At 43.1% G+C, this 27,104-nt stretch overlaps 2 long non-coding RNA genes and 1 other non-coding gene across 6 annotated transcripts in view; 2 read left to right on the forward strand and 1 right to left on the reverse strand.

The window, feature by feature from the left end:
* The first annotated feature begins 2,815 nt into the window (after positions 1-2,815).
* LOC113618470 (uncharacterized) lies at positions 2,816-8,254 on the forward strand. 4 transcript variants are annotated; one of them, XR_003432025.1, is made up of 3 exons: positions 2,816-2,920; positions 3,188-5,081; positions 5,538-6,164. It is a non-coding gene; the product is annotated as an uncharacterized LOC113618470 (long non-coding RNA). The 4 variants fall into 4 exon arrangements; XR_003432027.1 differs by lacking the exon at positions 2,816-2,920 and having other exon boundaries at positions 2,927-3,584; positions 4,315-5,081; XR_003432026.1 differs by lacking the exon at positions 2,816-2,920 and having other exon boundaries at positions 2,934-4,483; positions 4,916-5,081.
* On the forward strand, positions 5,002-5,072 carry LOC113618599 (small nucleolar RNA SNORD93). Its single transcript, XR_003432039.1, has one exon. It is a non-coding gene; the product is annotated as a small nucleolar RNA SNORD93 (small nucleolar RNA).
* A 270-nt stretch (positions 8,255-8,524) lies between the features above and the next one.
* Positions 8,525-27,104, reverse strand: part of LOC113618471 (uncharacterized) — a 33,003-nt gene continuing 14,423 nt past the window's right edge. The window contains exons 4-7 of the long non-coding RNA XR_003432028.1: positions 20,959-21,095; positions 20,545-20,660; positions 11,509-11,778; positions 8,525-8,841 (exon numbers count right to left, since the gene is read on the reverse strand). This is a non-coding gene — a long non-coding RNA (uncharacterized LOC113618471). The remainder of the gene's footprint in view (positions 8,842-11,508; positions 11,779-20,544; positions 20,661-20,958; positions 21,096-27,104) is intronic.

Here is a 27,104-nt window from a genome sequence, read left to right on the forward strand (position 1 = left end):
TTTAATAGTCTGTTTTGTACCGATGTAAGGGGTCAGAAACAAGCACACCTGTATCCCAGTGCTTCCAGGATGCTTACCTGTACACCCTCTGATTGCTAAAATCAGCCACATTTCAGCCATCATCCACTTCTATTTAGGCAAATGAAACCAATAGGCCTCCGTGAGAGCAGACATTCTCTCTGGCTTGAAAACAAGCCTACAGCTGCTTGGAAAAGGCAGGCTGCTGGGCAGAGACCTGCATGTGGCAAATGGCCCAACGACGCCAATTAAAATGTTACCCAACTGGAACTGCCGTTTAAATCATAAATGATGTCTGCAGTTGCTTTATCTCCTGACTCTACAATGACACAATAAAATGCGCAACATACACAGAGACAAGAGAAAATGGATGGGCCAATTAATCTGTGAGAGCGAATGTCCCAGCTCTGTGTGTGATGTTAGTCCATTGAGAACAAATGAGTCTTAGGATCTCCTGGGAATAAGGGTTGGGGGAGGGTGACAAATAATGTGCTTTCTTCCCTTTCCACCTTCAGAACCAACTCAAGATAAGATACAGAAGGGAAATGAAGGTGTTAGCTTTACTACTGACAAGATAGTGACTTCAGAGCTGAGTCTGTTCTACTCCCTTTCCCCGTCTGGACGTTGGGTCACCATTACCTTATACTGATCCTGGGCAGCGAGGGAAGAAAAAGAACACAAATCTTCGCAGCTCACAGCCTTCTGATGGACTTGCTCTTCTTTGAGAAAGTGAGCCGTTGGATATCACATGCCGTAACATACGTGCGGGCCAAAAATTTAAAATGAGTAAAATGCATGACCATGTTATTGCAGGGTTAGTAAGAAATACTATCTTTTATTCAGTTTGGACTATTGAAAAAGCACAAAGTTTAAGGGAGTGACACTTAATGTTCCCGAGTGACTATACACTGAACCAAGAAAACCCTCAATGGATTCCAAATGGTCACTTCTTACCCCCGTCTCCCCCTCCCATCAGAGAACATTAGAATCTTGAAAACAGGAAACAGGTGGAGGACAGATGCCAACAAGCCTACCCCGGTTTGCATGCTCTCCAAATTCATGTTAGAACAGGATTTTATTGAAATGCCTTCCTCTGCTGGAAGGGAATGAGGAAAGGGTGGACAGAAGCTCAGGGCATTATCCCACAGATGTTCCTCCACAAAGAGACATGGCATGGGGAGCCGGGGTTGGGGGTGAGGGCTCCCCTCTAGCAGCAGCAAAACTAGCCAGAGAAGTGCCCAACACCTCCCGGGGGCTCGGGATGCCTGTTCTACAAGTAGTTCATCACGTGTGTGAAAGGCAGGCCAAATACACACCAAGAAAGGAAAGACAGCAGGTTTTATCAATTACTGACAGTGCACCAAGCTCTAGGCCATGTGCCGGGAATGCAGGGATAAATTCATACTCAAGGTGACCCAAAAAAGCTACATTCTGGGATAAGACCCCACCACTATCCTCACTATGAGCCTTGAAGAGTTTTATAGTATGAATATTCAACTACTGCAGGGGCTCAATGGCGAATCTCTTTCCCTGGAGTCATTTCCCACTTACCTGAATATGTTCCAGGCACTATGCTGAATTCAGAGGATCCAGGAGACTGGGAAAGCAAGTCTGCATGGAGCTTACATTCCATGATCAAGACAAGTCTGCTTTTGGAGAACACCCTAAGGTGGGCTCTACTCCACCAGAAGCTCTGTATGATCTAAAAGTCCCTCTACTCTATGATCCTTCTTTAACTCTCTTGGCTTCTATATTGTGAAGCCAACTTCCTGCTAGTAATGCTAGACTCAGCCTAGGTATACCCCTCATCCAGGAAGCCTTCCCTGATCCCCTTAGCAGGCTGGGCTTCGTGGCTTTGTGTTAGGCCCTTGGCACGTTGCATAGGCTTTTATCACTTTATGTTTCTTGAGGGCAGGGGCAGTTTCTCATTCAACTTCACAGCACGGATCACGGTGCCTACCGCTGAGTGGGCACTCAGTAAATATTTGTTGCCCTATACAGTCCCTCCAACCAAAAGTGCTCTCAAGTGCTCCAGTACCTAGGAAGCCTCAAATCTCAAAATTCCAGGGACAGATTAAGGATAAAACCAAATATAAAAGCAAGGCTCGGGGTTTCCCTGGTAGCACAGTGGTTAGGAATCTGCCTGCCAATGCAGGGGGCACGGGTTCGAGCCGTGGTCTGGGAAGATCCCACCTGCTGTGGAGCAACGAAGCCTGTGCGCCACGACTACTAAGCCTGCCCTCTAGAGCCCGCGAGTCACAATTACTGAAGCCCGCGCGCCTAGAGCCCGAGCTCTGCAACAAGAGAAGCCACCGCAGTGAGAAGCCCGCGCAAGGCAACAAAGAGTAGCCCCCGCGCCCCGCAACTAGAGAAAGCCCACCCCACGTGCAACAACGAAGACCCGACGCAGCCAAAAATAAATAAATTCATTTTAAAAAATAGTTTTTTTAAAAAAAGCAAGGCTGGGGACTTCTAGTGGCTTGCAGACCCCCCTGGGGGAGAACATGGGATACTTGAGGTGGGGAAAGGGGAGACGGGCATAAATATCTAACATTACTAGGGTGCCAGGAGCTCCGTCGAACCTGCCGCGAGGTAAATGGACACCACGCTTAGGAAGGGCTCTGAGGCGAAAGTTCGGTCGGTCGGCCCGAGGCCCGAGCTAGGGTTGACGCGGGCGGCCGCCGCCTGCCCCGCTTGCCCCAGGCCGCCGGCAGGGGACGCGCGAGGGCCTCCGCGCGCCGCTGGCGGGGCGGGTGCTGGGCCTGGTGCTGGGCCGGGTCCCGAGCCGGGCGGGGCGCTGGGGCAACTTTTTGGTTGGCTGCCGCTGGGTGCTGACCGCCCAGGCCCCTCTTAAACTGGGTCTCTCCCTTCCCCTCCCTTTTCGGCCTCGGCGCACGACTCGGTAAGTGGTTTCCAACCAGCTCGACGTTAGAGCCCGCCACGTGGCCTGGGGGTCTCTCCAGTGGCACTTACCGGGCGCGCGCGCCCCTCCTGTCCCCGGGCCCGCTTCGTCGGGGCGGAGCTCGGCACCCCCTCGGGAGAGGCCTCCCAGCCCCCAGGGGAGCTCCTGTGAGGGCCCCTCTGGGGCGGGGACGTCCTCAGTGTGCCGGGGACCCTTCCTCCCCGGGAATGACCCTCCTGGCGCCTAAAGACCCCCTTTTCCTCCCAGGGACCGAGGCGCCCGGCACCTTCTGTACCTGTGACCCCGACGCCCAAGGGATCCAGGCCACAGGGAGCTTCAAGCTCCTTTGCAATGAAAAAAGAAAACAACAAACAAAACTTCGAGAATGAAACTGACCGAGGACGGAGGCGCAGAGCCCGGGACGGTGTCCGTGTTCTAGGCGCACGCGGGGGCCCCCGCCCGCCCGGTGGCTCTGACGACCCCGGAACGGCCAGTTTAGGAAGCGGGTTAAGATCACAAGCCTGAAACACTTTTAAGCTTCAGAGCAGAGCAGTGTTAATTCCGGTGTTGGCGAGAAACGGAGGGAATTTCGCCCACACAGACACTCCCCTGCCACAAGTGCCTTCCAGTTGCCACTTCTCCCGGCGGTTGGGCTCTTTAAAAGGTCTGGCGTTGAGTCTTGCGGAAGCGGTTAACTACTGTGAGCCTTAATGAGGGAGCAATTTTCTCCCCGAACTTTTCAGGACTGACAGTGCGTTATGCAGCAGGGGACCCTCTTCCAACATTTTCAGGCTGTGAGGCTCGTCATGGTTGTCTGTCCTGGGAAAAAGTCGGCACTGTTGGGGTTTTGTGTCCGCCAAGATAAAGAGGAAGGGTTGCCCTAGAGAAAGTTTGTCTGAAAAAAGAGTTTCTAAGTTTCGGTGTGGCTCTCTTCGGCATCAGTGGGCATTTTTACTGTGTTTTACTGCTATACGTTCCTATAGAAAGGATTACTCTCTAAATTCCATAAAATTTGTAGAGATCTAAATTTAGAGTTGAGCGAATGAAATGAAGGAATCGTTATAGGTATCATTGGTACCGCTTAGTAATCTTCTCTTGAAATGTGAGGCTTGTGGGGTGTTTTACATATTTGCCTCAGTGGTGAAAGACCCTTTTACTGATCAGAAAATAACTTATTTTACTAATTAGGAAACCAAATGGGACATCAATTTTATCCTGCTTTTAAAGAGGAAACAAGGAGCAGCGTTGCAAACTGTCCTAGGCACCCCCTTTCCAGCCATATATATGGGGTGGGAGCACACAGTTTTCCCTGCCCCGACTACCTGGATCTCTGGTGAATGGCACTACCACAGAGAGAAATGCAGTGCTCAGGCTTTGTCTTACAATTGGTTTAGATGTTGGGGATTCCTGCTGAGCCAAATGGTTGCCTCTGGGAGAGGGACATGGGCTGAGAGAGCCAGGCAGCAGGTCAAGGAAGCAGCAGCCTGAGCCAGTGTCTGTTTAAGGACTGGAAACTGAGCAAGTGCTGAGGACTGTTGTACACTCCCTGGGCTCTGCCTCTGGGTAAGCAAGTCTCAGGCTTCCTTTGGTTTTTTTTAATGTTAAAGTTTATTTCCCTCTTTCCTAGGTAAATACTGTTGCTAGTAATGTTTATTTTTTCCAAATTGATAATGTTCCATGCAACTGTAACAGGGAGATTGGAAGGTTGGTGACTGCTGGCTTTCTGTAAAATGGATTCCCAGAGTATTGGCACTTAGTTCACTACTTATTTTACTCCTGGCTGGAAATGACAGGAGATTCCCAGTGTCAGGAAGTTTGGAGAATGTAGCTGTTTTAAAGGAACTCTACTTAAAGGTAGCTTTTTATTCATCAAAGGTAGCTGGTAGGTAGCCCAATAAAAGACTCTTTACCAAACACACACATATACACACACACAAAACCATAAAAAGTTAGCATATAATATTCTTAACATTGTTTTTCTCAATTTCCTACCAGGCTCAGTCCAGTTCAAGATGCTGGCAAACAGGTATGGACCAAATGGAAAGAATTTGGCTTGAGTTAATAAATACGAATAGAATTCTTGGCCAAGGATGAGAACTCTAATCTGATTGGATATCCTGCTCTGATGGGTTAAAGGATTTACCTGAGGCCAACTTGATAGGTAGGAATTTATTAAGTACAATCACACCCCTCCCCACCTTTAAAAAGTATGTTTTAAATAAAATGGTGGTGGGGGGCTCTAGTAAATAGGTAATAATTTATTATGCCCAGAAAAAGGTTGTTGCGGGGGGGGGGGAGGATTTTTAAGTGATTGGCATCTAATCTTTCAAGATGTTTATCTTTGGCAATGGTGGCCATTTTGAGTTAGAATCTTCCAGAGGCAGAGGGTGAATTGCTAGCATTAGTAAAATAGGATTTTGAGTTGAAAAAAAATTTTTTTTTCATTTTTATGTCAGAACATTACTATGCCTGTGTTGACAATGTGTAGTACATTGGGGAATTCATTTTCCTTAACCTGCACTGCTTTTGTGAACATAGTCTAGACACTGTATTTTCTTAATAGCATCTTATTTAGTAATTGCTGCTCTAATTACCTACTGTGATACTTCTCTTACAGGGCTGGTGCTTGAAAGCTTTTCGAGGAGACAAGGTGTATTTGAACATGTGACGATTGATATATACAGGATAGAGGTTTTTGCTTACTGTCCCTTTCATGGTGGTAGCAGGGGAGGACTTTTGAAAAGGTGCCAAATATCTGCAAGAACATATATCTGCCCCATAGAGAATTTCTGTAGAATTCAACTCCATTTAAACTATTTAAAATCATTTTTCTGCCAGCCAGCCCCAGCCTGCAGCTCAACATAGTAACTAGACTAGCTATTCTATCAATACAGCTATCTTAAGAAAACTGTCAGCTACTTGAATTTACAAAGGTTAGTTCTAAATCCCATACTTTTAACTATTCTAAACATTGTATGTTTCAAAGTATCCTTTTAAAGACTTGTTTTTTTGTGCTTACAGTTTTTCCTATAATAGATTATTTTGATGATTAAGTTTGACCCCTTTGACAGAGCAGTGGATTCCTAAGGATCAGGGAGGAGTTTGTTGCATAGGGTTTGGTCGGGGGTGGGTGTTGAAGAACTGCTCTACACTTTGATTATGGTGCTGTTTGCCTTTGTCAAATTTTGGAGTGAGTTTTACTGAATGTAAATTCAACTTCAATAAACATGGCCTTAAAAACTTACCCTTTCTGGCATCTTAATGACATTTCCAATGAAATCTGTGGGAAGACAGTCTTAGGTCAGTAATTGAATGATTTACTGAGATTAGAGTGGCAAAAACATCCAAATTACCTTGGGGTCATGTAAGTGACTCGTGCACAAGTAAATACTCAAGAAACAATCAGTGTATATCCTCCCCTATCAAGGGTGCACAGGTTCTCTCTATGGATGGTTCAGGCAACAGCACATGCTCATTGTCTTAACAGCTGCATTTTCAATCCATTTGGCAGGATGTGAGCGGTCTGGCACTTTTCTCTGCATCTCTTGACAATGTATACTAGTGGCGATATGGTAGCAGAAAATGAAGTGAGAAAATTGTTACCCAACAAAATTTAGAACGGCTTTGGCCGATACTGGCTAAAACAGGGAATTAAGTGAGAGAATTAAGGAGTAAGTGAGGTTCTAGGTGCTGAGTAATTGGGTTTGGGTTAATCTCAAAGCTTGATGCATAAGTCACATGGATTACTTTTTCTCCGGGGATATTCAAGGGTGTTTTTGAAAAGAGGGATGGGGACTTCCCTGGTGGTCCAGTGGTTGAGGCTCTGAGCTTCCACCGCAGGGGACACTGGTTCGATCCCTGGTTGGGGAAGTTCCACATACTGCGCAGTGTGGCCAAAAAAAAAAAATTAAAGCAATAAACAATTAAGTAAGATGTTATTTCCTTAAAAAAAAAAAAAAAGAACGATGGGCCACCCTTGGGCCATCTTGCCTGTAGGATGAAGCAGTGCCTTCAGATGCCTCCTTGTGCTTCCAGGTGTGGTACCTAACCTGTTCCATCTCCCCCCAACTCCCTTCCCTGTACTGTGGCAATACAGAGTTATCTAGCACCTTGATTAAGTACAGCCCAGGGTCACCAAAGTGAGTTGCAGCCAGTCCCAGGGCTGCAGTCAGCTTGCCCTCCTTGGCATAGCACATGCCTGCATGTTGAGAAGAGCTAAAGCAAGAGTGAAAAGATGGCCAGCAGGACTATTAAAATTACCAGGCCATTCTTTTGTGCTCAGGTGCAAAAGAGGAGAAGTGAAGCAAATCTGGAGCTGAATGAAAAGTTTTCAGAGGATTTATTAGTTCCAAGGGAGGAGTTATGGTCATGAAGAGAATCTTTATGACTATAAAAGAAAATGTGATTGGAATATAATTCTATTCAATGGTTATGGTTTCACTGAAAATGTCAAATCTTATGTAAGAACTCCAGTCACTAACCTCCCCAGATGTGACTTGCCTGGTATTGGCAGTAGTGCCATCGCTATGTCAGTTCAGGTAGATTGAGTCATATAATTAGATTCAGGAATGTGCATACTCCATTTTTAAAGACAAGTAGTTTTTCTTTCTTAAAAGCAAGCAGGGCTTGGGACTTCCCTGCTGGTGCAGTGGATAAGACTCCGCACTCCCAATGCAGGATACCCGGGTTCGATCCCTGGTCAGGGAATTAGATCCCACATGCATACTGCAACTAAGAGTTCACATGCCACAACTAAGACCCTGTGCGATTAAATAAATAAATATCTTTTAAAAAAACAGGTCTTCATAGTTCAAGAGAATATTCCAAACTAAGGTATGTATTTTTTTTTGAGGTTCCACAAACAAATATTTATATAATTTGGTAAATATCTACTATGTTTCCCTTGTGTGTTAAGTCCTGTGATGGATGATTCCTGCCTTTATGGAACTTACACAGTGTGGTTTATCTGTGACACTTTGTAAGATGAAGCTGGTTAGAATGTGCCTCCCTCAACTTCTCTTTTAAGGAATAACTTCACTCAGTATCTGAGTCAATATCTGAAAGATTCAATTGTTAGGACAGACTATAAAGAGACTATTATATCTATGTATACCCCCACCACATTCCCAGAATGACTTGGGGTGGCTTATAAACAAATGGCAAACAGTACAATAATTAGAGGAGGGAATAAAAGCTCAGCAAGAAGAGAGCAGGGTATAAAACCAAACCATTAGACCTCATGCTTTAGGCTCCCGCCAGTTTGGCTCTGAGCTTCCTAGGAGCCAGAGGAAATCCGGTTGGCAAATTTGTCATTTGGCACTTGAATATAAATTTTAAATGGACAAGGTGGAGGGGGCAGGGTCATTTACCTTCTAGGCTCCCTGGAACCCAAGTGAGAAGATGCTTTTTCTCCCTCATGATCTGAAGTACCTTGAAGGAAGAAGTAGAACAGAGAAGGTGTCCAGATAACGAAACAGGGGGATCTAGAGATAGTAAAGACTGAGGCATTTGACCAGGGTAGTAAGGTCAGTCAACCAGTGACCCCTGTGAGCCAAGGTCAGGGATAACACCTCAAGAGGAAAGCCATGTTGAGAACAAATAAACAGCCAGAGATGTGTATGAAAGGCTTATTTTAATTTTGTACTCATAAGGATTGCCTTTCCAAAATTTACCTTGTGTTCATAAACTGAAAAGTTCTGATTCTGATATTTTGTTATAAAATTGTGACTTATCTGGGACTATGCAACCACGGCTAGAAAGCCCCCTGCTTGAGTTTGTCTGTACGGCAAGGGCCAATTATCTTGAGGTACCCTTCCCAGTTGCCATCTGCATTTCCAGAACAGCTGCACATCAATCTGTTTCAGAGGTAAACAGACAAAATCCAGTCAGTTCAGGTTGATGTATGTCACCATGATTTGTTTCTGGAAAACAGATCAGAATGTTGTAGTTGATGGAATGATTTTCCAGTTGGACAAATGCTCTGGCATGTTACCCCCACTCCCCGGCAGAAGAGAGCCCATTGTATCATTTATAGGCTTCCTATAGTGGAGAAATATGTGGAACTTTGGGAATCATCACAGATGATTCCCAAACTGTACTCCAGTACAGTAGCCACTAGCCACATGTGGCTATTGAGCGCTTGAAATGTATCTAGTGCAAACTGACGTGCTGAGGTGTAAGAAACATCAGCTTTGGAAGAATTAATATTTTTTAAAGATGCATCTACAATCATTTGTATTATTTTTTAGATTCCACAGATATAGAAAACAAAACTTGTGGTTACCAAAGGGGAGAAGGAAGTGGGAAGGGACAAATTAAGTGTATGGGATTAACAGATACAAGTTGCTATATGTAAAATAGATAAGCAACAAAGATATACTGTATAGCACAGGAAATTATACCCATTATCTTATAGTAACCTAGAGTGGAATAAAATCTGCAAAAATACCGAGTCACTATGTTATATACCTGGACCTAACACAATACTATAAATCAACTATACTTCAATAAAAAGAATGTAAAATCTCAGTTTTATATTGATTACAAGTTAAATGATAATATTTTAGAAATATATTATTAAAATTATATAAATGTGATTTGCATTATATTTCTGTTGGGTAGTACTGGTCTAAAACATGAAATATTCATGGAAACATGGAGATAGTCATTCCACGATCCAATATAAACATGTTGCTGTCCTACTATACAAGGCCTGGAGGAAAAGCAAGAGTAAAATTTGCGCTTAAAATGCAGAATTTACAGGTAAGCAGCTAATTTTTCAAGGGCAGGAGGTGCAGGTGTAGGGAGCCAGTGGTACTTAGAAGACTTGACATAAATTCTACATAGAAGACTTGACATAAATTCTACACTCAAGCTGCTAGCACTTCTGGAGGTTTTAAATAAAAGACTTCAGGATGGATTTATTAAACACTTGTTCCGAGACTCGCCTGTGCAAGTACTTGTGTGTTCATTGGGATAATCAAGGGCCAGGAGACGTGATGTGCTACCTCCTCAAAATACAGTCTCCTTAGTGAAGAATTTATGTGAGGAACAGTTCTGGTTTCCCGACCTAGTTGGTTGTGTGTGTGTGTGTGTGTGTGTGTGTGTGTGTGTGTGTGTGTGTAGTAACGTAGCCTTTCAGATTTTTTCTTGGAAAAGGAAAGATTGGGGGAGGTGGCACCATAAGTAGTACCAGAACTTATATACAGCACAATTTTTTTCGAAGTACCTTATGTTAAGCAAAATGTTCACAAAATTCTCTCCTTCCCTTGTTTTCACTCAACTCAGCTCTAAGAAGCAGGTCTGTGTAAAATTCCCTTTTGTAATTTCCTTACTATGAATGACTTTTGGTCATTTTTGTCTTTTAACAATAGGTGGATTTTTTCCTTTAGGTTTCACGTTTCCTTTAAGCAGTGGTTCTTAAGAGGGGGTATGGGGGGAGGAGTATTTTACCCTCCCTGGGGACACTGGGTAACGTCTGAAGACACCTTTGATTCTCACAAGTGTGTGGTTGGGGGCTGCTCCCTCCATCTAGTGGGTAGAGACCAGAGATGCTGCAGAGTGTCCTACAATGCACAGGACAGCCTCGACACCAAAGGAGTATCTAATCCAAAATGTCAATAGCGCAGAGCTTGAGAAACCCTGTCTTAGAAAATCATTCTCAACAGCACCAACCTGCTAAGGTGGTACTGAGTGTGCTACAGGCTATTCCCCAAATGTGACTCCCCCACGACCCCCAGAAAGGTTCTCTGTACTTTGAGGCCCGAGGAGCCTTCATTGCTAGCCTCATTGTTCTCACTGCTAAGTGAATTTTTGTTCCACAGCATTTACAAAGAAGCAATTCATTATTTAAAGCAAAGAGCTATATGGGTTTTCTAGGCTCCCCAGAAGATAGTTTTAGTGTTGATTGATTGCTTCTAAGCAGCCAGAAACTCAAATTTTACTCATCACAAACTAGTGGTTTTCTTAATCAGAGATGCTCAAACTGGATGTCTTAGCTTGATTGCTGAGACGAAGCCTGCCCAAGTCAGCTGAGGGATCCTCAGATCCATGGCCTGACGCTAGACCCCAGAAACCACCCAAAGGTTGTTACCATGATTGAATTCAACAGATAGCTTCAGTCCTTGTGAGGGGCACACAGCCCATCAAAAGGACGTTCACAAACCAGCTGTAGAACAAAAACCCAAGGAACTGAGACCAAACATCACTGACCGTGATCTAACTCTAATTTTAATACTGACCAGAAGATCCTGCCTAATTTTAGAACCCAAAGAACAATAAAAACCTGAAAACGTTGAATTGTGTTGGCAAAATTAAAACAAGCCCCTTCAAGTTATCTGGAGTGGAATCTGAGTTGTTAATGGGCATGCCATGAGTCAGACCCCAGTCAAACTCTGGCTAGTAGCCATCGCCCCAAAGATGCATTTAAAGCAGTTGATGCTATTGTCAAAGGTGATGGTGACATAATTGCTCTCAAATGTAGCAGTGGAACAACGTAAGCACCCAGTAGCAACTCGGGGGAAATCACTGGAAACAGTGAGATGGGGCCAGTGTTAGTAAGGCTCTGAGTGGTCAGAGGTGCTGCCTACCTCTCAGGTTGAAGTGCTCTTCTTCGCTGTCTTCTGAGCATGGGCATTTGTAACCTTACACTTCCTTGCGTTAAAAAAATACAGCACAAACAGGACGGAGGTGAAGACCAGCATGCCGAACACGCTGCGGGGCCAGCGTGACCAGGACGAAGTGGATGAGGTCCGTGAGGTAGTTCAGGGAACACTGCACACCGTTCACAGCCCCTCACTCTGTTTCCAGAATGTTCTCCTGAAGAAGCTGGGTCACAGTGAGGTCAAAGGACCAAAGACCTACAGGGCAGCAGTGTCGGGGGAGAAGAAATGGAAAGAGATGTCAGAGACCTCGGGGAGGATTCTGGCTGTTGCACTGACTGGCACGGTCATGCTGGGTAAATGAAGCTTTCGGCGGCTCAGTTTCTCAGCTGTGAAATGGGACTCTTTAGATCCCATCTCACTGGAGGATTACATGAGACGGTACTGTGAAGTGGGCAGCATCATGCCTGGCACGGTCAATAATTTGTGGTAGTGTAAATTGTATTTTTGAATCACCATCGCCACCATTATCACTAGGTAGCCATATAACTTCATTTTAGATGTATCTATTTATGTCTCCATTCCACTCCAAAAATGGTTCGGACAGAGAGCAAAGTCTTGAGCTTCACCTCCTGCTCCAGTTCCGCGTGTTTCCTCCTCCCTCCTGATCTGGCAGAGGAGGAATGAGCTTCCTCTCCCCTCCCCCACCTTTAACCACATTAAGAGGCTACATTTGATTACACTTCAGAAGCAGCCTCAGGACCTGCCGTACAGGCACCACAGAAGTCAGAAACCAGGTGGCAATGCTGTCCTTGAGGGCCAGTCCCGGGGGCTCTTGTGCCTGCTCCCAGCTTCTGCCTATAGTTGGTTTCCTTCTGGATTCTCCCTGAGATCCAGCGCTGGCCCTGCAGAGGCCTCTCGTGTGCCTCTGTCCTGATCTCTGGACTGAGCTCTGAACTCAAGAATTATTTGGGTTGAATATGCCGTGTCCTCCAGTGTCTGCCTTTGCAGAGCATTGGCCAGGCCTTCTGTCCTCCTAGGCTGCCCTTGTCACCCTGCGGTAGCCCGCACCTGGGACCCTGGCCCAGGCTCCCCACTCTTCTGGGCCGTCCCAACCACCCGGCATGGCCTCGAAGCCTCAGGGTTTGGTCTGCCAAAGGACTCTGACCTGGAGCTCACCTATAAAACCCACATGCCTGGCCCCTAACAAGCAGTGCAGACAGGTCAGAGGTATTTATAAAACGCTGCAGTTGCACAATGTGCAGCTCTGGAAGTGAGGGCTGATTCTGCACTGACAGAATTATTTGTATATTGAGGGCATACGGAGTCGTAGTTCTTAGATTTTCAAAAGCAAAATGACTTTGGGGTAATATGTCAAATCCTGCTGTAGCCCTGTAACTTCCTTTCCACTAAGAATGGAAACAAGTATATACTGAGCCAATGTCTCGGGTGAGCTCTGTGTCTGGGGATCTGTGGTAGACAGCAAGGTGGCCACAGGCCACTGGTCCTGGTGAGACACACGTCATCACGGCCACCAGGCCTGACCATGCTAACCACGCTAACACAGGGATGATACTATATCCTTTGGGGGCACTGGTACTTTTATCGGGTACAGTCTTGACCACACCACCAACCCTGGAGTGATTTGTAATTCTGCTGGGAATAAATGTGAATGGCATTCGCTGGCAGTGGGTGTGCGGGATTCAGTCAGCATCCGTGTCACTCGGCATCGTGGTTCTTGATCTCACTGTCCACACCACACTCCACGCTCACACAACAACGCTCGTGAAAGCACCACAGTCACAGCGAAGATATAAAAATGATGATGACAACTGAAGATGAGAGTTAATATTCATTTTTAACAAGTAGCTCCAATACCTGTGGCTTTGATCCTCTCCTTCCACCACCCGCCACGACACTCTCCCTGATGGGTAGGTACTATCATTACTATCCCGTCTTACAGACAAGGAAACAGGGACACAGGGAGCTTAGGTAACGTGCGAACATCATGGGCAGCCTGGCTCCACATCCTGAGCTGTCTCCCTTGTGAGTGTCAAAGGTGTTGTGGTGTGTCTGGCATCCTTATCAAGGGTCAGCAAAAAGAACTGCTATTGCCATAGAGAAAAGCCCGAAGTTTCTCTCGTACTGAATGCTTCTCCAGACTGTAGGCATTGCCAATGAGATTTCACGTTCTCTAAATGTGATGTTTCCTTTGTGTCAGGAAGAGCCAGTTGGAATTCTTTTTTTTCCCCCCTTAGAACTAGTTTATTATCATAATACTATGTGAATTGTGTAAATCTTAAACGGCCAACCTGCTCTCTGTCGTTCATGCAATTAAAGGCTGGGAAGTACAAGTCAAATAGCCTAATAAAAGATAATTCACCTGTCAGGTCCTTCATTTAAAATATTTTAGAGGTTGGGTCATCTCCAGATGAAAGAACAGGTTTCTAAATCAGCTATTTGGAATTAGGAACAGTTCCTTTCTCATACATGCACATTACATCAGAGGAAAGAGGTTCCCAAGCTAGCCCGTGGTTTTATAACCTCTGGAATTGGACTGACAAAACTCTCATTTCTCCTCTCCCAATATTCCCAAGATTCTGTGGACCAAGGGCTTCTGGGTCTCCTTGATATAAAGCAGAAAGGTATCCCCAAACCCCATGCCCCCACCCCGCTGTGGGCCCAAGGGTGAGAAGGGGAAGCTCTGAGCCCCAGGAGGGCAGGGACCTTGCAGGAGCCCAACACCTGGAGTCGGGGCTGAGGTTCACAGCAGAGGCAGGCAGGGAGATGCTGAATGAAGGGGGAAGACACGGTCGGTTCAGCCTTTGATCCTCTCCTTCCACCACCCGCCACGACACTCTCCGCTCCCTCATTTTTGCTCTGGGGATGGGGGATCCCCTGGCTCTGAGCTGTGGCCTTGAGGTTGGACTGAGGGGAGGGAGCAGGGCTTGGGCAAAGAAATGATGCTCCTGGGTGGAAACCGGATCACAGGGAGTCCATGTCTAAGAGCAAGGTCCAGACTCTTCCCAGACTGGGCATCTGCAGGTCGAATCACTCGGGGCCAATATGCTGTTAATCCCCATCAGTGTTGATACCCAATATGTTGCTGCTGAATTCATCAGGCATAAAATGACCAAAACAGTTTTTTTTTTTTTTTTTTGCTGTACGCGGGCCTCTCACTGCTGTGGCCTCTCCCGTTGCGGAGCACAGGCTCCGGACGCGCAGGCTCAGCAGCCATGGCTCACGGGCCCAGCCGCTCCGCGGCATGTGGGATCTTCCCGGACCGGTGCACGAACCCGTGTCCCCTGCATCGGCAAGCGGACTCTCAACCACTGCGCCACCAGGGAAGCCCCCAAAACAGTTTTTTAAACACCCTAACCAAATCGTATATGTCCTCACTGCCAGGTATGAATGACATTTGGTTGGTGGCAGAGTTCCAAGACCAAGTTCTCAGGGGAGACAAGCTTGCAGATGTTCAGAGTCAGGCACCCTGTCTCTGGGAAAGGATTTCCCTCCCCTTTCCCAGGCAGCTAAGGAAAGCTCTGGCGCCACCAAGCTGTCTTCTTTCCCCTCTCCCCATCCCACTTCCGCGGGGAAAAGACCCAGGTCAAAATATTCCTTCAACGTGGATGCCATTTGTAGCATTTACATGCTTGACTCCTAGAAATAACTATTTTCACTTCCCCAGATCTCCACATCTCCACATTTTGGCTTTTGCACAACTTCCCACCCCGCCTAGAGCACTCTTCCCTCTTCATGTCACCTGCCGAGCTTGCCCTTCAGGGATCTCTTAATTGTGCCTCCCACTGGAAAGGCTTCCCCGGCTCCCAAGACCAGATTTGGGATCCCTCCTATGTGTCTCCAATCCTCTGTCCTTCTTTAACATAGCTCCTGTCACTTTGTGTTGTTGGTCATTGCTATTTACTCACTCTTTGGTCTCCCATCCAAACTGTACACTCAGTGGGGCTAAGACCTTGTCTGATTAAACCACTCATGTATCCCCAGTGTCTAGGACAGTTCTTGTCACATAATGGGTTCTTAGTGAATGAATGATGAAGACTGACAATGACACAGTGGTGAGACCATGAAATGCTTCTACGATTACTTAGCAACATCACAGGCTGCAGAATCCTGTGCCACACATGACCCACCGCTCACAATTCCTGCCAGGATCACACCCAAGAAGAGCAAGGTGATGGAGATGTAAGGGAAGTCCCAGAATTGCTCTTGAAAGAACCCAGACTAAGACAAACAGTAAATTCAGGAAGGTGGACATTGACAGGAGAGGGAAGACACGGGAGAGAGTAAAAGACAAAACTGCACATGCTTGAGATGTGGTAATGAACTCTCGGAAAGAGTGGTGGATATTTCCTCTGGTTATTTTTCTGAAGAAGCAGATATTCATGAAAAGGAAATGACAAATACCTTTCCATCTTCCAGGACAGAATAGGCAATGATTGCAAACAGATTTTTAAAGTACATAACAAGTTGTAAGAAGTATTTAGCACAAATTAAGACAAACTCCAAAAAGGACTAGAAGAGCCAAATAAGGCCATGAAGGAAGGAGAGAGGGTCAGGTATGCTAAATCCACTCTAGCCCAAGAACTGTGGGAAGGGTGAATTTGGTTATAGAAAAGAATTTATTGCCATAGCAGGGTTTTTTTGTAAAGATAACAATAACAATGAAAAAAACAGCCAACATTGCCTTAAGTTCTACTCTATGCAGAAGGAAATAGGGCTTTATGTAGACTAACTTATCTAATCGCTTCCCTAGGGCTTTATGTAGACTATCTTATCTAATCCCTTCCCTGCCATCAGTTCTGTTATTTTTATCCTTACTTTACAGATAGTGAGACACAGCGAATTTGAATAAATTAGCCATACATGGTCACACAACTAAAAGTTATAGATGGGAAGATATAGCTCGTCCTATCTATCTATCTATCTATTTACCTATCTATCCATCCATCCATCACTTAAATATGTATATCTATTCACCTATATCTATGAATACTTATATTTTATCCATACAGTGAGATCTGGTGAGCTTTAATTGCAAAACAACTTGAGAGAAAATATAATTATAAGAAGTCCAGGACCTGCACAGCAGGAGGAGAGGCATCACAGCCTGAGGGGGGCCTCGGAGTGTGGAGTTCTGGAGTTCTGGACAGTCGGTAAAAGAAGCCTACCCATCTTTCCTCAAGAAACTATACCAAACTGAATTAGAATTTCCTCATCTTAATTACAACTATCCAAAGTGATAATCTCACTTGTCCAGTTTAAGTCAGGTGTCAATACCAGGCTTACTCAATCATGCCTGACAGGAGACCATCAAGAAGGAGGATTTTTCTTGTCACTTAAGAGCACAATTTGGGGACCATGGATCAAGAATGTGGGAATAATGGGAAGCTATCTAAACTGGCCAAATTGGGAAAATCAACCCTAGCTTTCAGTACAGTATTAGACATCACAACTGCAAGACCCTCATCTCTATTTGTTTTTAGGATTCTTGAGTTTATTGATTGAGATAAAAATATGATTTCATTTTCATTTGTCTTAAACTTAGCTTTTGTTTGAAACTGACTTTACCAACTCAACTTCTGTGCTTACCTGAAATGTCTGTGATTTGCAACTTAGTTTCACATAATCAACAATAAAGCAAAATTGCTTAAAGATACAATTTTTGAAAAATTATTAGTCGACTGGCTGTATTTTTTCCATGATTGTTCTCCCATTTGGTACTGTATTACATTTCTCTTTAAAATTCTCATGCTTAAAATAAAGTAATAGGTAAAAATAACCATAAATAAAGTGAGCATCCATTTTCAGAGATATACCAATCCAAAAAAAAAAAGAAAGAATTCTAGAAAGAGAAACTGAGGTCAGAAGCAATGCCTGGGCTGTGTTGCCCAGGCAGATGGGCAACATTGTCAGTAGGCAGGTATAGCTCTTATCTTGAGAGAATGGGGTCATATTTACTGGCAGGTTTACTTTTCTGTCATCCTCATCCTGATGATAAGCAATTTCTGATTTAAAAAACACTGCTGATAGCAGGGATGGCCAATTTATCTATTGTCTTGACCAAAACACAGCCCATATTCCCTGACATAGTTGTCTCTCTAGTTTAGCGTCTTTAGGAAAGAGGCTTATGATAAAATAGGAAGGAGTATGCCCTAAGGACCATGGAATAGGTTTTGCAGGCTGTAAACTGCACGGTCCCCAGGGAGTGCTACTCACAGTGGAAACTCACTTAATGGAGCCCCTGGAGTTGTGTAGTGTACAATCTGTGTAACTGTACATGGCAGACCCCCCTGCTTCCACCAACCATATGAACTGAATAACAAATGGCACTATTGGAGTCTTCTCACTTCTCACTGTTTGAGGCACATTTGCAGACAGAATATTAAGATTATAGTTAGACACAAGCTCTGAAAAGCAGAAATGAAGCATTGACATAAAGGAGGGGAAAAAAAAAAAAGCAAGCGCTGTCTCTGAGTTTGCATTGCCTTGAATGTTCACAGCCTCCTGTCGCCTTTCTAGGAAGTGCCCCCGTTTGTCGCTGGGGTTTTACAGCCAATTGGGGAACTAGTTGAAAAACCCTGGATAGAAATAGAAACTCAACAAGAAGTGAAACCAAGCTCCATCCAAGAATGAAACCACAACCGATCACATGAGATGCCCATGTCATCACCTGGCCCATGAACAGGGGAGCAGATATTGATGATCTGGTCCAGCCGCCAGACAGCTGCATTCATCCCTGTAAGTGACAGGACGGAAACACTGCAACTCAGTGCATGAGTCTCTCCTCCTGGTGAATTTAATGTCGTGTATTTGCTAGATTTGCGAGCCCGCACTGGGTGAATGGCAGTGAAAACAGGAAAGATCCCTTTTAGTCTGACTATAGATTAATCATAGGATTTTCAACCTGGAAAAGACCTTTGAGATCAGTTCTGTTGGAATTTGAACAATTAACCAAGGAGTAAACTGAGGGCTAGAGAGATTAGGTAACTTGGAATTATTCCAACTCCTGTCTCAGCACTCTTTCTATCACATCCCACCGTCCGAACAACAATAGTATTAATAGCCATTATGACTCACACGTTGACAGGACAGAGAGGGAAAAAACAGGGGACGAAGGACAGAAATAGTTGAATACTCTTTGCCACACGCATAGTTCTAAGCCTTCTACACATATTCATCTCACTCAACCCTCGCAACAACTCTAAGGGGTCCATAGTATCTCCCTTTTACAAATTAAGAAACTGAGACATAAAGAAGTGAAATTAATTAAGGTCACAGGGAAGGTAAATGGTGGAGCAGAGATTCAAACCTAGGCAGTCTGACCCTAAAGCTTATTCTCTTAACTATTCCACCATCATTAAAGAACATATTTACAAGATGATTTTTAAAATTAGAATAAACCTCAGATCTGAATCTGTGCTTTATTTTAGATTTCTTTAAAATTAATTAACAGCAAGCAGGAAGATTTTCTTTTACCCAGAGACAGGACACTTTCAACACCATGTCACCTGGCTTGTACCCACATAGCTGTTTTATTTTGGGTGTTGTTATTTAAGCCACAGTACATCCAAATAAGTGTAGTTTAGAAGAAAACATGATTATAAGGGGCTTCTACACTTTGTAAGGAGTATATTTTAATAGAGTCCTCTGTAATAGCTTCCTTTATCTTGGCTATCAACTCTCATGAACGTTTTCTAGCCAAGAGTACCAACTGCACAAATATAGGGTAAGACAAGATCTCCTGCTTTAGTTTGGCAATTTGAATATCTCACAATGAAAATGATCCAAGTTTTATAAATGGAAGAAAAAATAAAAAGATGCCAGATTCTTCCATTTAGCTCCATTATTGAAAAAAATGATTCTACCTCTCATTACTAGTGATTAGGTAATAATCAAGTCACACTTGGGGATAAATTTTCTGGGGAAAGTAGAAGCTTATCACAGACAAAAATTAAGAAATCTTTTAATTCACTTATTTTTCAAATCTAAAATGACCAAAGAACCTCTGTAATATATTCAGAGGGATTTCTCTCCCGAAAGTATGGTCTATATATTCTTCTGATAATAACAGTCTCATCCATTTCTTACATGCTTCCCATGTGCAGATATAGTGCTAAGTGCTTTACAAATCCTGTATGTCACATAATCCTTCCCAAAAGTGAGCTGGCGGCAAGGTGGGGGGTTGTCATAATTTCTCTCATTCTACAGATGAGGACAGTAAAGTCTAGAGAAGTTAAGTAACTTGTAGCTGGTAAGAGCCATAGCTGGTTTTAGCTGCATTCAAATGCAGGTCTCTTTGACTCCAAATACCTTCTATTAAAGGCTACTTTCCTGCCTTTCTCGGAGCGCTAATTGTCTCACCAACTCTGTTCACTAAATCAGGTCTACTTCTCAGCAGATTAGAGAACATGTGATGCCCTGTTATATCCACAGCTCACCAGCCAGCTGGCCTCTGTTGTCACCTGTGAGGCTTACAATCCAGTCCTTCTGAATGGTGTTGGTCAGTGCTGTGCTGGCCAGGTTCGCCAGGGCTGCCAGGGTGATCACAGCTGTGAAGCAGACCACTGAAGGAAGGAGCGTAAACGGAGTTTGGAACCCAGGGATAGACTTTCTCAGCCCATTGTAATACATACAGTTACTTATCTGACAGTTTGTAGAGCATCTAAATGAACCCAAAGACTTTTGAGAGAAAGAGGTTCAATGCAGGTTTGAAGCCAAATGTTGTTGTATTTATTCTCAGCGTTTTCTTCTTCCCACCCCAGTAGCACCAGATCCAGTGCTAATCTGTACCTTGCAGACAGAGACTCTGCTGTTCTATTGCCTTCATGACTGTGAGATTTAGACTCTGACTAACAAATTAGGGGTAAGGAGAACACTGGTGAAAGATTAGCCAGATCCCAGATCAGTGAGCAGGGCCATCCAGAGATGACTCACTGAAGGGCATTCTGGTCTTGCCTGTGACATTCACTCTCACAGCACAGGGGGGAGATGGCAGACACTCACAGTGAACCAGCCTTGCCATACTTGCTCCGGCTCCCTTCTGTATGAGAACACAAGCATCAGGACCGCACAGCCGGTGGTGATAGAGGCACTCTGAGTGAAGAGCAAGACATGACCAACTGCAAAGGGAAACAATATTTATTCTTGGTTTTAAGAGACAGGTTACAATTACATCATCGTTTAATGCAGAGTGACTGCAGTTGACCAAACCCCTGTGCCAACCAGGGTTATCATTCCCATCAGCAATCATAGGCTGAGTAGGAAGCAAAGAGCAGGCTTGTGTGCTCACTAAAGGCAAAGCCTTTACAACCAGAAGAAGAAGAAGAAAAAAAAGCTGGGTTTTGCTAGCAAATGAAAACATGCTTTGAGAGTAAGACGATATGAAAAGCAGGATATTAGATAAATCAAAGCACTTACATTTTTCTACTGATATATCACACTCTTCTTTAATTTGTGACTGAAGTTATCAACACGGCCTAAGGACCAAGAGTCCAGATTTTAAATAAGTTAGCCTTTTCAGTGCTGTGCTTTCAGAGAATGCCTTGCCAAACCTCCTAGGTGAAATGAAAACAATCAGGCTGACTGGTAATCAAAAGACTTGGAAAAACTTGGGAAATCCTACATTCTGCTTGGGTAAAGGAAGGTTAAAGAGATATTAGAGGGAAAAGCTAAAAATGGATTGACATTTGAACAAATAAGTCTCCAGATAGTAATTCCCAGTTTAGACAGATTACTTGGTATAAAAGTTATCTTTTACACATAGAAATTGTCTTTAATAGAAATTACATAAGTATATTATACATAGGTAATACCAGAGTATTAAAATGAAACATGTTTTTAGGAATTTAATATTAAAAATCTGTGATGGATAAATATCTAAAAACTACAATAAAATATTTTAAATATAGTACCAGAGAATGACAGAAAGCTGGATACCACTTTTTCTAGTTTTTAAAACTTATGCCCTGTCATTATTAAGTTCATATCTGTATTTTATTTCACTAAGTAAACCAAAAAAGCTAGTGAGGTCATAATTTACCATATCATTATATATGTATTACCTTTTTTTCTTGGTTTCCTGTTGATCCAATCACCAATTAATACCCTAAATATTAATACAGATCCAGCTACCACTAAGCCAAACACTGCTGTTAGTAGAAGATTGTATCCATATAATTTTATCAGGACCACAGATATGGCAAGGTGCCACATTCAGTCTCCCTGCAAGGCAGTAGAAGCAAAGCATGTTTTAATCATTGACCTAAAAGATGGAACAAAGTTAAAATCCAGAAAGATGCATTTCTCTCAAATGACATGTAATATGCAGAATTTAAAACCAGAATGTCCAAAGTTACACTTTTATGTAGTACAAGTATAACATTTTTTTTTTTTTTTTTTTTGCGGTAGGCGGGCCTCTCACTGCTGTGGCCTCTCCCGTTGCGGAGCACAGGCCCCGGACGCGCAGGCTCAGCGGCCATGGCTTACGGGCCCAGCCACTCCGCGGCATGTGGGATCTTCCCGGACCGGGGCACGAACCCGTGTCCCCTGCATCGGCAGGCGGACTCTCAACCACTGCGCCACCAGGGAAGCCCATAATTTTTAATGCAATACAATTATACTTTAAAAAACTGAACAGAATGTTATTTTAAAATCTTAAAACACCAAAAAGTCAAGAAGCCCAGGAGAGAATGTCAGATGAACACTTGGAGAACATGAGAAGCCCAAGAATTAAGCCTAGGCTACCCTGAGGTATCTGCTGATTCAGAAGAAACAACTGTGAAACAGAACTGCAGTTTTAGCAGCCTCAGAAAGTCAGAAGATGGAAGTCTATGCTCACCAAAGACAAAGATAAAAATAGTTCTTACTTTAGGCTGAGCTATAACTCCACCCTTAGGGTAAGTCAGAGTAAACTACAAGTAAGCTAACCATTGCATGGACTTGTAGTCCAGCGTTACCTCGTCTGATGACCCAGAAAACCTCAAGCCTTGAGCTTGAATTAAAATGGCTACTGCTCACTATGCATCTGGGAGAAGCATTAAAACCCTCTCTGAAAGAAAATACTATCATCTTAGGCTTCAAAATACTTCTACAATAATTTTATTTTTATTTATTTATATTTTGGTATGTTTAATATTTATTATAATAATTTTAAAACACAATGCCCAGCACACAGTCAAAGATAACCAGTCATATAAGGAAATGAAACACTATGAGCAAAATCTACAATAAAGAACATACAATAGAAACAGACCTATTGAGACTTCAGATATTTAAATTACCAGACACAGGCTGTAAAATAATAATGCTTACTCTATTTAAAGAAATAAATGCCAATTCTGACAATCTCAGCAGGGAATTGGAAACTGTAAAAAATGATGTGGTCAGTTTGAAAAAGAACTAAAGAGAAATTCTAGGACTGAAAAATATAGCAATAGAAATTAAAATTCAATTGATAGGTTCAATAGGAGGTTATAATTAAAGAAAAATTAGTTAACTGTAGATATGTATGAAGAAAAACCCACAATAAAACACAGAAAGACAAACTGAGGGAAACATGGTAGGAACAAAAATGAAAAAGGAGAAAAAGAAACATATAACAGTCCAGACAAATAGAAAACACAAAATAACATGGTAGATTTAGCGTAAATATATCATAAGCTACCAATAAGTATAAATAAACTAAATGTTCAAATTAGAGGATAAAGAGTGACAAATTGGATTCAAAAATACAGCTAGATGCTATTTACAAGAGACACATTAAAACAAAAGACTAAGAAAGATTGAAGAAAATGACAGATAATTAACCGAAAAGAATCCATGTCACTGAATTGATACAAAAGTAGGCTTTAAGGCAAAAAAAGATTACTGGAAATAAAGAGAATCATTTCATAATGATAAAGGCTTAATTGATCAGGAAGATATAAAAATTCCAATTTTGTATGTACCTAATAACAAGGGCTCAAAATATATGACTCAAAAATCTGTAGAGTTAAAAGAAGAAATAGACAATCATTGTGGGAGATTTTAACTCACCATCTCCCTCTTGGTAGTTGATAAAATAAACAAAAAATATAAATATATAGTAAGAATATACACTTATATATATCTTATATGTTATATATGTGTGTGTGTTCTACGTAAAGGTTACATTAAAAACAGTGTACTTGACAACTTTAGAATACACTTGCTTTTTAAGCACATGAAACATTTGTACAAATCAACAAAATGACCAGATAATGGATCTTAGAGCAAATCTTATTTTCAAAATACTGAACCATACAGAGAATGTTCTCTGACCTCAAGGCAATTAAGCTAAAATCAATAAGAAAGAAAATCAGAAATTCCTCATATGTTTGTAAATTAATGAATTCATTTCTAAATAATCCATAGGTCAAGCTGGCAATCAGAAAGGACATTATAAAATATTTCAACTTGTCAGTATATCAACTTGTCAGATGCTATTGATATACTGTTTAAAGAGAAATTTATAGTTTAAAATGCATATATTAGAAAAGAAAGGCTGAGTTTAATGAGCTAAGTATCTATATTAAAAAGTTAGAAAAGGAACAGCAAATTAAACCCAAAGAAAATAGAAGAAAAGCAATAATAAAGGTAAGAGAAGAAATCAATGAACTAGGAAAATGAACATACAATAGAAAAGCTTAATAAAGCCAAAATCTGGCTCTTTGGAAAAACTAATAAAATAAACTGTGGTTTATTATGCAATGAAATACTACACAGCAATAAAAAGTAGCAACCCAGGGCTGTTTGCAAAAACATGGGATTACATACATAATGTTGAGCAAAAGAAGCAAGATAAAATAGAATATATACGGTAGAACTTCATTTATGGAAAGTGCAAACTAAACTTGAAATTAACTCAACTATATCATTTAGGGATGCCTACATCCGTGGTGAAACTATAAACAAAAGCAAGGAAGTAAATGCCAGAAAAGTGGGGCTCCTGGCTACTTCCCTTTGTGAGGAAGGGGTATAATTGAGAAGGACCCTATGAGGGACGTCTTGGGTGCTGGCTACATCCTAGCTTTTGACTTGAGTGGTGGTTTCATGTATTCACTTTATAAGTGTTTGTTATAATTGTTCCATATATATATGGATATATATACATGATGCACTTTCCTCTATTTGTGCTAGAGTTTGTAATTCAAAACATTTTTTAACAAAAATATACACACATTTTGCATCAGTTATTTTGAGACATTCTAATTGTCTATTACAGTTCTCTTAACCATTCAAAATATATTAATTTCATTTTGATTCATCTTACCCGTATCGATAAGGCACAGCTTACATAAATCAAAAATCTTGGACTGATGAGGTAGGTCAAAGTTGCTCCTAAAACACATATTTCCAAATGATAAACATTATGAAATAGTAAAAAAAAAAAAATTATATATATATATTTTTTTACTATTTCATAATGTTTATCATTTGGAAATATGTGTTTATATTTCTTTAAAGCAAATTTTGCCTGTTAACTCAGAGAAAGTGAAATCCTGTTTGGCATGAGTTTGCTTTCAGACACTAGCCTGGTGCGAAATAAAAACACAGGCAACAGAAAAGCACATGGTTTTGTTCAACAAGTGAGAGGATTCTCAGGGCTTCTGCTTTGTTTTCCTTTGATTTATTTGCCATTGAGTGACCACTAGGGAAATATTTTTTTTTTTTTTTTTTTTTTTTTTTTACTAGGGAAATATTTAACCATATCCCTTTTCTCGCGTCTAGAGATGGAGTCAGAGAAGTAAGCAAGCCATTGCACTGAGATATGTGCTTTAAAAGAAGTAGCCCAGAGTGTGATGAAGAACATAGAAATGGCAGCCACTCAACCTGGGAAGGCAGAGCAGGGACTTCAAGGGGACGTTATCCCTCAGCAAAATCTGAGGGCCAAGAGGGAGTCACTAGGAAGGAGGTTTGAGGGTGGAGCTAGCTTTCTAGGTCAGGAGAACCATGGGTTCGAAGGTCTGGAGAAAAGAGAAAGCAAACTGCAAACAAGAAAATCCAGAGGCTGGGGTGTAAAGTACCAAGTCAGAGAGAGTAGGAAGTGGGGAGGATGAAGCAAGTGCAGGGGAGATCCCTTCTTTCCAGAAAGAATAGGAAAGAGAGGCCGATCATTAAAGCCACTGGGCTCCTCTGTGGATGCCCAGCTGCAGGGGCCTCATCTCTGCAGGGGCCTTTCAAACACACCCACTACACCTGCTGAGCTGTGGGTCTGTCTCAGCTCTTCACCCAGGAACCCTCTCCTGCTTCCCTCCTGCCCATCTTGACCATCATTCTTTATTCTCACCTTTCTGACACCCTCACCAAAATAGCACCTGATCCCCATCTGTGCCAGCCACTGACGTCCCAGTCTTTCTGGTCTCTCGCTGCAACCTCCAGTGTGTCTTCCTCATTTTAGAGAGCCCTGCTAAAGCCCTTTTCATCAGCTCCCACCACCCTCCACCTACCTGCATTGCTGTAACTTCTATACAGGCTACCACCAATTTAAACAACCCTCCTCCAGAATAGCCCTGATATAGTAACAAGAATTCCTTGCTTCCTTCCTTCCGTCCTTCCTTCCTTCCTCCCTTCCTCCCTCCCTCCGTTCCATCCCTCCTTCCTGCCAGCCCTCTTTTATGTATTCACACATTCAAAACTTAATGAGCATCTACTATCTTTCAGGTATTCTGCCAGGCACTAGAGATAAAGTGGTAAAAAAAAGTTAGGGTTCTCACTCTTCTGTTATCCAGGGATAACAAACAACAGACAATGACTTATAACCTAGCGTGATGAGTTTCCTGTTAGACGGGGGTGGGTATCACCCAGTCACTCCACAAGCCAGTCATGGAAGAACTATGGCAGGTCACTTAGGAGGCTTTCTGGAACCCAAAGGGCAACAGAAGGCACTGAGGAAGGCTGTCAAAGTTGGTCATATCATCTCCTGACACAGGAGCACCACCCAGCCACGCAGCTCAGTGCTGGAAAACTAGTGCCTTGGGTCCTTCACATGTGCAGATATCACCAACCCTGTGGCCTTTCCCCAGGTGCACCTCCACTCTTCACCACCTCAGCAGTGCCTGAGACATCAGCACTTTGCTATCCACATCACAGCCCAGCAATGGACAAATCTTCCAGTGACGGTTACTGCACTGAAGAGCAGGGTCTTTGGCTGGTAGCCCAGTCTGCTCTAGGCCGGCCCTGCTGGCCCCCAGCTACTAGCAAGAATTTGTTGCGAGCTGGCCCCTCACATCAGGAATTCTCTGGATTGTTATTCGATCTTCCATCTGGCCCAGTGAGAGGAGAGGTTCTGGCCGGGGGTACATTACTCGCCATTGGCTGATCTCCCTTCAAATACGTTATCACTAAACATAAGCGGGGCCTTAGGCTGCCCACCCTCACACTGTGTTTTTCTCGTCCATTTACTTTCCTACTTTCCTGATTTCTCTTCTCTCTTGGAACATTTCCCACCCTCACTCTGCGCTGATAGCCTGTTTGCTAAGCCACTAAAGATATGAAAGCAGTGGAAGAGGACTTCCTTCACTTCCCACCATTACACCTTCCCACCT

The sequence above is a fragment of the Aethalodelphis obliquidens genome, unplaced genomic scaffold (assembly GCF_003676395.1).
Source record: "Aethalodelphis obliquidens isolate GAN/ISIS:26980383/991018 unplaced genomic scaffold, ASM367639v1 scaffold5, whole genome shotgun sequence".
Taxonomy (NCBI): domain Eukaryota; kingdom Metazoa; phylum Chordata; class Mammalia; order Artiodactyla; family Delphinidae; genus Aethalodelphis; species Aethalodelphis obliquidens.